We start from the raw sequence: 11,078 nt of genomic DNA on the forward strand, positions 1-11,078 counted from the left end.
GATGTACAAGGAAGTCTCTCTGGAATTTTTCTCCAGTTCCGCATCTCCATTGCAACACCTGGACAGTTACCTCCTGAATTATTACAGTGGTCTTGAGTCATTAGAGCCCCCTCCAGTCTCTCCTCCATGCCAACACCCAGATCTCACTTAAAATCTAATCACTCACATAAATATGAAAAAAAAAAAAAGGGGGCTTCTGTGGTGGTCCGGTGGTTAAGAATCTCCAAGTCCCCTAGCAATTCAGGGAACTCGGGTTCAAGCCCTGCTCGGGGAGCCAAGATCCCCCCTGTTGTCTGGCAGCAAGTCCACAACCAGAGAGACTCCTGCCCACAGTGACAGAGGAGCCCAGGTGAGATCCACTAGAGAGATGCCTGCCCGCAGCAACAGAGGGGCCTGTGTGCTCGACTGAGACCCAGCGAAGATCCCCCTGCTGTGGGGCAGCTCAGTCCACAGGTAGAGGGATGCCTGCCCGCAGCAACAGAGGGGCCTTCGTGCTGCAACTGAGACAGCGCAGCTGCAGAAAACCTGTTCTCAGATCCAGTCCCTCCCCAGGCAAGGATCCTGGGGTGGAAGCCCATGTAACATACACCTGGGCTTCCCTGTGGCTCAGTCAATAAAGAAGCCGCCTGCGGTGCAGGAGACCCGGGTTCAACTGGGTCGGGAAGGTCTCGGAGGAGGAGGTGGAAGGTGGAAGCCCACTCCAGTGTTCTGGCCTGGGGAATCTCATGGTCAGAGGAGCCTGGTGGGCTGCAGCTACAGTTGCAAGAGTCAAACACGACTTAGCGACTACACCACCACCACCACCACCACTCACCAGATTGAATTTATCTCTGATCCATCATTTCCAACATGCGAACCTGAATCCCTCACTGATGCCCGCTTCCTTGCACTGTTGGACTCCTGTACTCGCTCCTTCCATCCAGCTGCTTTTGGCCAAAGCCCCACAGGCAGCCTGTGACCAAGCCACCACCAGAAAGTACCAGAGTGGGCCTCCAACCCAAGCTTCATCTGCCTGGAATCCCCTCCTCCTACCAGACTCAGCCTCCAAAACATAAGCCAAAGGTCACTGCCTCTCTACCCCTTTGGCTTACCTCTTCTTTAGGATTGTATGCAAACTCATATTGAATTTGTCTCAGTGAGTAAGTTTTTGTTTGTGTGTCTGTATCCCCACAATACTCTGAGCTCTTTGGGAGCAAGGATCATGAGTAAGTCAGTTTTCTGACTGTCAAGCAGTAAATGTCAATATTTTGTTGGGGAAAAACAATTGGTATGTATTAATTTTTTTTAAGAGAATGGGTTTTATTTATTCAGCCATAGTTTGTTCTTTTGTGAGTGATTGTTTTCTGGAGAAAGTAGAATCTTTTTAGTTCTGAGTAGATAAATTTGGCTTAAAGAACGGAGTATCTGCATTTCAGAATGCCCCGCGTGTCTATTTGCTGAAGACCCCCTCCACTCTGTCCTCTGCGCTGGCAGAAAATGGCCACTAGGGGGCACCACAGTCACGTTCGCGTTATTCGCTGAGAGGTGATTAACTTCAGGGCAAAGGCCAGTTTTGAAAACAAAAAGCTCTTTTATGACCCACGGTTGTTTAGCTATGCATGACTTTTGAAAGAAAATTAACGTTTAAACTTCCTACCCCTTATCTCCATTCTTCATGCCTCTCAGAAATCCTTCCGCCAACAGTCATATTTGGAATGTTTGCTAAGAAAACTCAACTCCCCATTTTCCCTCTACCTCCAGCAAATTCTTCACTGAACCAAACATTATCTCCAACTCTACACAAACCAGTTTGACAGAAAATATCACAGATAGAACAGTTTCCACCAGCATGTATTAGGAAGCAGGCACTGCGCTGAGGTGTGCATAGGTGGGGGGAGTAACCAAGACTTGGTACATAGCTAGTTGGTCTATTTACAACCTAAGGTGGAAAAAAGTAACTTTGGGCGTTTTAAAGAGGTAACAGCACAGAAGAATAAGTGTGCAAATAAAGCCGCAGTGCAAGCACTCGGAAACAACTGGGTCCACTCGCTGGGCTCCAGGGAGGGCTCGGGGAGGGCTTCGCAGGACTTAGGGGAGGAGAAAGCCAATTTAGGGTTTTGGGGGGGCGGGTTTTGGCCATGCTGTGTGGCTTGTGGGATCTTAGTTCGATGACCAGGGGTCAAACCCATGCCCCCTGCTTTGGGAGCTTGGAGTCTCAACAACTGGACTGGCGGGGAAGTCCTGAGTAAGCCAATTTAGGAAGAGCAAATACAAAAAAAATTTAAAAGAACAAGTTTCTTTTAAACTTGCATAAGTTTCTACTATTGATGGCCTATTCGAAACAAAACAGTCAATCTTGCATAAAAATGTGCTAAGTGGAAGAAGAAATCCCCAAGGTCTCTATTTAAAGAGGTATGATGGTTGAGGGACTAACTAGTAAATCCTGAGGTTTTCTTAAGGATATACCTCCAGTGTATTCCATACATTGCATTCAACGTATTCAATGAATCAGAAGACTAGCTTTGGAACAGGAGGACAGGGAAGGTGGACCTTAGAATCTGCATTTACCAACGACCACGAGAGAGGGGTAGAGTGGCTGAACAAATAGGAATCTTCTCTGAAGGACAGCATTCTTAACTTAGACCTTGGGGTGCCCACAGATTAAAGTCAACCATCTGTGAGCTTACAGTCAAAGGTCACCAAAGGATAAGTCACCACCAGTGAAAGTTACAGGAAGCAACAATTTAGACACCTTAGGACCTCAGATCTCAGAACCGTCAGACACAAGATACAAAACAGCTAGATGTGAACTGTTGAAATAAAGCTAGGGTAAAATGTGCATGCTTAGTCTCTTCAGTCGTGTCTGACTCTGCGACCCCACGGACTGTAGCCCGCCAGGCTCCTCTGTCCACAGGATTCTCCAGGCAAGAACACTGGAGCGGGTTGCCATGCCCTCCCCCAGGGGACCTTCCCGACCCATAGGTGGAATCCGAGTCTCTTATGTCTCCTGCAATGGCAGGCAGGTTCTTTACCACCAGAGCCACCTGGGAAACGAGGGTAGAAGGTACACAAACAAACAAATAATGAGCGGACGTATTTGGGGAAAAGAACAAGACAACTTTTAGGAATGAAATAAAGGTCGTTTAAGTACAGAACTTGGTATGTAGATAAAAGAGAAAATGCAGATCTTCTGTGGCACATGATGGGGTCCGTGTGCACGTGCATGCATTTTGGTCACGTCTGACTCTGCGACCCCGTGGACTAAAGCCCACCAGGCTCCTCTGCCCATGGGAGTTCCCAGGCAGCAATACTGGAGTGCGTTGCTGTGCCCTCCTCCGGGGAGCTGCCCGACACGGGGATCAAACCTGCATCTCCTCCATTGACAGGCGGATTCTTCACCACCAGCACCAGCTGATGGGGTTACATCCCTGTAAACGATTGTAAGCTGAAAATACTGTTGAGCCAAAATGGATTGAAAACACCTACTGAACATCAAAGCTTGGCCTAGCCTGCCTTAAATGTGCTCAGAACAGTTACATCAGGCCCCAGCAGAGTAAACTATCTAACGTAAGACCTAACATACGATGAAAATTGAACGCACTCTTGGATATCCACTGGGTCAAAAACAGTAATGGCACGCCTAGTCATTTACCCCAGAGAAACAAAACATGAGCATAAAACAGAAAGCAGCACCCAGATGTTCACAGACGCTTTATACATAATAGAGCGGGAAACAACCCAGACGCCCTTTAACAAGTGCGGGGTTAGCAGTCTGGCACGTCCACACCACATGTGCAAGCAGAGTCATGACTCTCAGCGATGCCCACGTCCTACATCCACAACCCGTGTGTCTTTTCTCAATGTATGAACACAACAGCTGACTTTGTAGGTGTGCTGGTGGGTACAGGCCAACAGCCATCAAAGTGTGCTCGGCAGCGCTAGCAGCAGGATGTGCAAACTAAAGCCATGTGATATACGTTCTAATTTTAGAATGGCTGAGATTAAAACCTAGAGCAAAATGATGATAATGTGGAGGAACTGGAATGTTCATTCATCATCACTAGTTAATATAAAATTGTACAAGCACTCTGGAAAAGATTTTAGTAGATTTTTTTTTTTTTAAGTAGACATCCTCTTTCCTTATGTTCTAGCAACTCCACTTCTAGGAATCTAACCAAAATAAACAAAAGCTTGTGTCCACAAAAAGGCTTGTATCAGAATGTTTACTGCAACTGTATCTATAAGGGCCACGCCTGGGGGAGACAAACCAGGTGTCCAGCAAGAAGCAAAGGGTGAAATTGTTGTTGTTCGGTGGCTAAGTTTGTTCGACTCTGTGACCCCATGGACTGCAGCACGCCAAGCTTCCCTGTCCTTCACTGTCTCCCAGAGCTTGCTCAGACTCATGGCCTTTGAGTTGGTGATGCCATCTAACCATCTCTAAATGGGTAAATAAATTTCTCTAAATAGATAAATTATGGAATATTTTTTCAATGGGATATTACTAAAAAACAATGAACTACTAGTGTGATATAACCACTGAGATGATGTTACTGTGGTGGTGGACACAGGACTCTACACTTTTAAAAACTAGACCAGTAAAGAGTCGTTTTTACCATATGCAAAATGGAAGCACTCAGCCAGGAGAGTGGGGAGGAAGGAAGATTAAATGTAGGCTGCAGCAAGTGAATTTACCTTTATTACAGATGAATGACATAACCCAACTGGAGGGGAGGGGAAGAAATAAACTGGTCTAAATATCTTTGTCAAAAAGTGGGTCTGGGAGGAATCACTTCTGGATGCATGTATACAGTATATTGTGGAAACCGCACTCTGTACTCCAGTTGAAATTTTTGTTCCTTACAGGGATATGGATAAGCATTCCGAAACAACTTTACATGTAGACTGAGACTGAACAGTTTAGTCAATAACCTGTCGAGGACGAGAGACAGGTTTCTCACCATCAGAGAAAAAAAGTTGCAAGTTAACAAAGGTGAGATGTTAGAATGAGTCCTGTGAGGCCGCAGGGTTGGAATCAGAGATATCACGTGACCTCAAGTTTCTCCCAATGCGCGTGCACCTTGGAATCTGCGTATCTACTTATGTTGGCGTGCACGTGCACATACAGACCAATCAGTACAGACATGAACAGAGGTGTGTGTATATACGGGTTAGCAGAAATACATGTATTTCCTAGATGTTAACATAAGGAGAACCTGGATGTAATATTTTTACCAACTCCCAATTAGTATAAATTACTTCAACATTTAATAAATTATATAAACTTAGAATTAAGTTCTGTCATACGGACACAGAGATCAGACTTGTGGTTACCGCAGGAGAGCACAGCTGGGGAGGGGCCGAGTAGGAGACTGGGGCTAACAGGCGCAGATTGCTAACCACAGGATGGAGAGGCAACGGGCCCTCTTGTCCAGCACAAGGAACTAGCTTCCGTATCCTGTGATAAACCACAGTAGAAAAGGATATAAAAAGAAGGTAGATAAAACTGAATCACTTTCTGCTGTACAGCAGAAACTAACACAACATGCTAAATCAACTATACTTCATTTTTAAAAATATTATATTGAAGTTAGGAAAAGAATAATAATTCACTACTGATAGATGCAAAAATACGGATGGGTCTCAAAAAAAATTATGAGTAAAAGAAAATAGACCTAAGAGTTCATAATGATGATTCTATTCCTATCAACTGTGGGAACAGGCGAAAGTAATGGTGATAGAAATTTTATGGTGGGTGCCCCTGGTAGGGAGGGAATGACTGCAAGAGCATACAAGAGAACTTGCTGGGCGAGTGAAAATACCCTGTGTCCTAACCGAGGTGATGGCTACATGGGTGTGTACATTTCTAAAGTCTCATCGAACTGCACTTTAATGGTGCATTTATTGCACGTACATGATACCCCAGTTAAGTTGCCTTTTAAAAAAGATAGAGTAGAAAAATGAGTTTAAAGCAAAAATGTATAAAACATATCAGACATAAATAAAATAACACTAACTTGATCAAGGGAAAGACCCAAGAACAAGCTCAGGTCTGTTTAAAGCTTTGAAAGTAACCGTAACTTCCAGACTGATCCCAAACTTCTGAGCACTGAACTGGAAAATGCCCCGTATCTCCAGGAAACTAGGTGAGAGCGGCTGTCCCCGCACCTCTAGTCTCGGCCTCCGTGTCTGTCTGAGATTAGTTTACAACCATCAAAGTCCTGATAAACGATCGGGGCCTGTGGCACCCACTCTGCAGCAGCTCGTTCTGAAGTTCGTGCCTCGTCCCTCCTTTGCTTGGAAGCTCCTGAGGCCCAAGACTGCTGTTACCCTAAGAGCCTGTCCAACAGCGCATCCAAAGAGCTAACCCGCGCGCCCTGGAGCCGCCATCACCCACACCTCAGCCCCACAGAAGAGTCCCCTGGGGGCCTGCCACGTCCAGTAAGCCACTGACGGGAAACTTAGCTGGGAAAAAAGGTCATGGAAAAGAGCTGACTTGGAGACCCTTTGCACGCGTCATTGGCATGACAGGAATGGGGGCCTGGGGAAGAGACAAATCTGACGGACAAAGGACCCTGGGCTTACGTGTCACCAGGGCCAGAAATCTGGAAAATGTGTTCTTGGGAAACTTTTTCAAACCATCTGGGATTAAGTTACCTCATCTGAAAAAAACGTTAGTCGCTCAGTCGCGTCTGACTCTTTGGGACCCCATGGACTGTAGCCTCTGTCCATGGAAATTCCCCAGGCAAGAACACTGCAGTGGGGTAGCCATGCCCTTCCCCAGGGGATCTTCCTGGCCCAGGGATTGAACCTGGGTCTCCTGCACTGCAGGCAGATTTTTACCGTCTAAGCCACCAGGGAAGCCCCAGGTGAAAGTGCCAGTCGCTTAGTCGCGTCCGACTCTCTGGGACCCCATGGACTGCAGCCTGCCCAGTTCCTCAGCCCATGGGATTCTCAGGCAAGAATAGTGGAGTGGGTTGCATGCCCTTCTCCAGGAGATCCTCCTAACCCAGGGATCAAACTCAGGTTTCCTGCGTTGCGGGCAGATTCTTCACCATCTGAGCCACCAGGGAAGCCCCAAGAATCCCATGGACTGAGGAGCCTGGTAGGCTACAGTTCTGGGGTCTGTAGGGGTCGCCACAGAGTCAGACAAGACTGAGCAACTAACACTTTCACTTTTCACCTCTGAAAAAAATGAGCATATTCATGTCAAGGGATACCCACATTACGTTGGTAACCCTACCTGGAGATCTACTGAATATGACAAACCTAAGCAAAAGGGCTTCCCTGGTAGCTTAGATGGTAAAGCGTCTGCCTGAAATGTGGGAGACCTGGGTTTGATCTCCAGGTCAGGAAGATCCCCAGAAGAAGGAAATGGCAACCCACTCCAGTACTCTTGCCTAGAAAATCCCATGGACTGAGGAGCCTAGTAGGCTACAGTCCATGGGGTCGCAAAGAGTCGGACACGACTGAGCGACTTCACTGGTTCAAGCAAAAGGTTAGGGTTTTCAGGCCTCCTAATATTCAGAGTACATCATGAGAAACGCTGGGCTGGAAGAAGCACAAGCTGGAATCCAGATTGCCGGGAGAAATATCAATAACCTCAGATATGCAGATGACACCACCCTTATGGCAGAAAGTGAAGAGGAACTAAAAAGCCTCTTGATGAAAGTGAAAGTGGAGAGTGAAAAAGTTGGCTTAAAGCCCAACATTCAGAAAATGAAGATCATGGCATCTGGTCCCATCACTTCATGGAAATAGATGGGGAAATACTGGAAACAGTGTCAGACTTTATTTTTCTGGGCTCCAAAATCACTGCAGATGGTGACTGCAGCCAAGAAATTAAAAGATGCTTACTCCCTGGAAGGAAAGTTATGACCAACCTAGATAGCATATTCAAAAGCAGAGACATTACTTTGCCAACAAAGGTCCATCTAGTCAAGGCTATGGTTTTTCCAGTAGTCATGTATGGATGTGAGAGTTGGACTGTGAAGAAGGCTGAACGCCGAAGAATTGATGCTTTTGAACTGTGGCGTTGGAGAAGACTCTTGAGAGTCCCTTGGACTGCAAGGAGATCCAACCAGTACATTCTGAGGGAGATCAGCCCTGGGATTTCTTTGGAAGGACTGATGCTAAAGCTGAAACTCCAGTACTTTGGCCACCTCACGCAAAGAGTTGAGTCATTGGAAAAGACTCTGATGCTGGGAGGGATTGGGGGCGGGAGGAGAAGGGGACGATGGAGGATGAGATGGCTGGATGGCGTCACTGACTCGATGGATGTGAGTCTGGGTGAACTCCTCGAATTGGTGGTGGACAGGGAGGCCTGGCGTGCTGCGGTTCATGGGGTCACAAAGAGTCGGACACGACTGAGCGACTGATCTGATCTGAATCCAGTGGTTGGGCTTCCCAGGTGGCTCAGCAGTAAAGAATCTGCCTGCCAATGAGAGAAACACAGGAGACTCCGGTTTGATCCTAGGTTGGGAAGATGCCCTGGGAGAAAGAAATGGCAACCCACTCCAGTATTCTTGCCTGGAGAACCCCATGGACAGAGGAGCCTGGCGGGCTACGGTCCATGGCATCGTTGACTTGGACACGACTGAGCGATTGAGCACAATAACGTGTCCTCATGATTAGGGCCAAGTTTCCACCTTGGACAGGCTTATCCCAGGTGAGATGCTCAGGTCTTCTCATTGCACGTGATTTCAAACTGCCCCATTACTGGTCACATTCACTTTATCACTCATTTGAGAAAAGAGAGTGGAACTGGGTCACGTCGCAGACTGTAAAGAAGAGGAGTGGCAGGGCATAAGCCTGCCACGTCGGCCCCGGGCACCCTGCTCTGGTAACACGGGGCGTCGGCGAGTGAAAGGCTGCCCCACGGTTTCTAAATACAATCCAGAGAAGGAAAATACACCTCATGTCCCCCATTCCAAGGAGATGGCATTTTCTTTCTCTTTGGATAACAGACCAAAGTGAAAGATCCGTTCCCTCAAAGGTCTGAAGCCTTTTTTATAACCGTTTCCTATTGAATCTGTAGCAGCAGTCTGCCTTCTTCCGTTGCCAAGTTGGTCTGTATTACTGAAGCAAAACTCAAGGCTGTGGCTTTCTGGGAGAGAAAAAAATTCCTAAGAATAATAGAATAACAGTTGAAGGGAACAAATCTCATTTCAAGGGGGTTCCACATCACCAGCCATGCGGCCCAGCTCAGCTCAGCACCAGCCCTGGCGTGAACAAGCACAGCCCAGCCGAGCTCTGCACCGGCCCTGGCGTGAACAAGCAACGGCCTTCTTACCTGTCAGGGGGGCGGCTCCCTGAACATTGAGTTACAGCTGTCTGAAGACCTGACTCCAGAATGAGAACTGCACTTTGTCCCTTTTTCCTTGGTCATGTGCTCCAGGGAAGAACTTATTTTTATACACTTTTCTTTCCTACACTCAATGCACACACGTACGCATACACACATGTACACAATTTTCTTTCCTTAGCTGAGAACATGCACAGTTTTAGATTAAAGCCATTAATGCCCTATCCTTGCAGAGTTGACTTTAATTTTTAATTTTCCTTGTGAGACTTTGGATAAACACAGAAGTTATTTCCATTTCTAAGCAATATTACATTAATCACATAAGCTTTGAGGTCAAAGAGAACCACGTTCATATCCTTAAGTGCCAATACTTCCTGGGTGACTTAAGTCAAATCACTTAAATCCACATCCTAAATGACTTGCAATATATCATTTTAGTAGAATTTGGGCATTTAGACAGAATAAATATGAGCACTATGAAATATAAAAAATATTTGCAAAGCTGTATGAACACAAAATTTCGTGATCAGTAAAACTATCATTCAGAGCATGATATTTAGTTTACAAAGTTCTTTACATGTATACTATCTAAATAAGATAATAAATAATGCTGCATAATGACCCTAATAGGGTGATATTATCAGGAGTCCTATTTTACAGATCAAGAAACCCAGACTGCCAATAGTTAGGTAACTTGCCAAAGACAAATACAGAATTAAGGCTTAGTTTCTGAAACCCATGTGATAGCTCTCATTTTAAAGATAGATAATTTTAAATGTCAAAAAATAATATAACAACATTTCAGAAAGTCTAGAAGTTTTGCTATTTACAGATTTTAGGTTTTCAATTAATGCTGTGCCTTTCATGGTACGTCAGGAACATATTCTCAGTACACTGACTCTACTTCTGACACAATGGCTTTGAACCCAGGCACAGATGACAGAACATGAATCTGGGTTGTGGTCACTCATCCACTACATCCACGACCCTGATGCTGGGGAGGATCGAGGGCAGAGGAGGAGAGGGCGACAGAGGACGAGATGCTGGGTGGTATCGCCGACTCAGTGGACGTGAACTTGAGTAAACCCCGGGAGATGCTGATGGACAGGGCACCTGGTGTGCTGCAGTCCGTGGGGTCGCGAAGAGTCAGACACACCTTGACGACTGGACAAGAACAAGATCCACTGCAGAGCCTGGAATAAATGTGAGCCCCAAACTATTTGTAGAAAGGGGATAGAAGAGCTTTAGGAAGATCACACAAGACCACATATGCGAAGCACCTAGGGGGGTGCCTGGTAGAAGGTGGTCAAAACACATCGGTTTCTCTTTTCCGTGTAGCCCTGCCCCACTGCTCACAGCTGCCTGCCCCCAACTCAGGCAAGGAAAGTCCTCTAGTCCGGGAAGGCACACATCTTCCTGGTTGACACAGGAATACAAAAGACTGACCCTGGCTTTACTACGGAGTCTCTGATGTTCTGCGGGCCCGGGTGATGCCAAGACTAGATTTTATTAATACCCTGATAGTTGATCTTGGCTCCTTCTTCCCTTGTTTTTTTTTAATAGGATTTTCCTGAAAGGTGCTCCTTCAGTAAACCACCTTTATTGGGCACACCAGTTCCTGCTCCTAGAGAACCAGACATGAGATACTGGTCTCACGTCTGGGGTCCAAGCGCAAATAATTCTCCTATAATAATTAAAGGGTCCAAGCTCAAATAATTCTCCTCAAAGTCTTTTGACAATAATTCCTACGGAAACTGGCTAAATGCATTTTTCTATCTTGAATCAGCTCAAAATTCCT

The sequence above is a fragment of the Bos indicus genome, chromosome 14, assembly GCF_029378745.1.
Source record: "Bos indicus isolate NIAB-ARS_2022 breed Sahiwal x Tharparkar chromosome 14, NIAB-ARS_B.indTharparkar_mat_pri_1.0, whole genome shotgun sequence".
Taxonomy (NCBI): Eukaryota; Metazoa; Chordata; class Mammalia; order Artiodactyla; family Bovidae; genus Bos; species Bos indicus.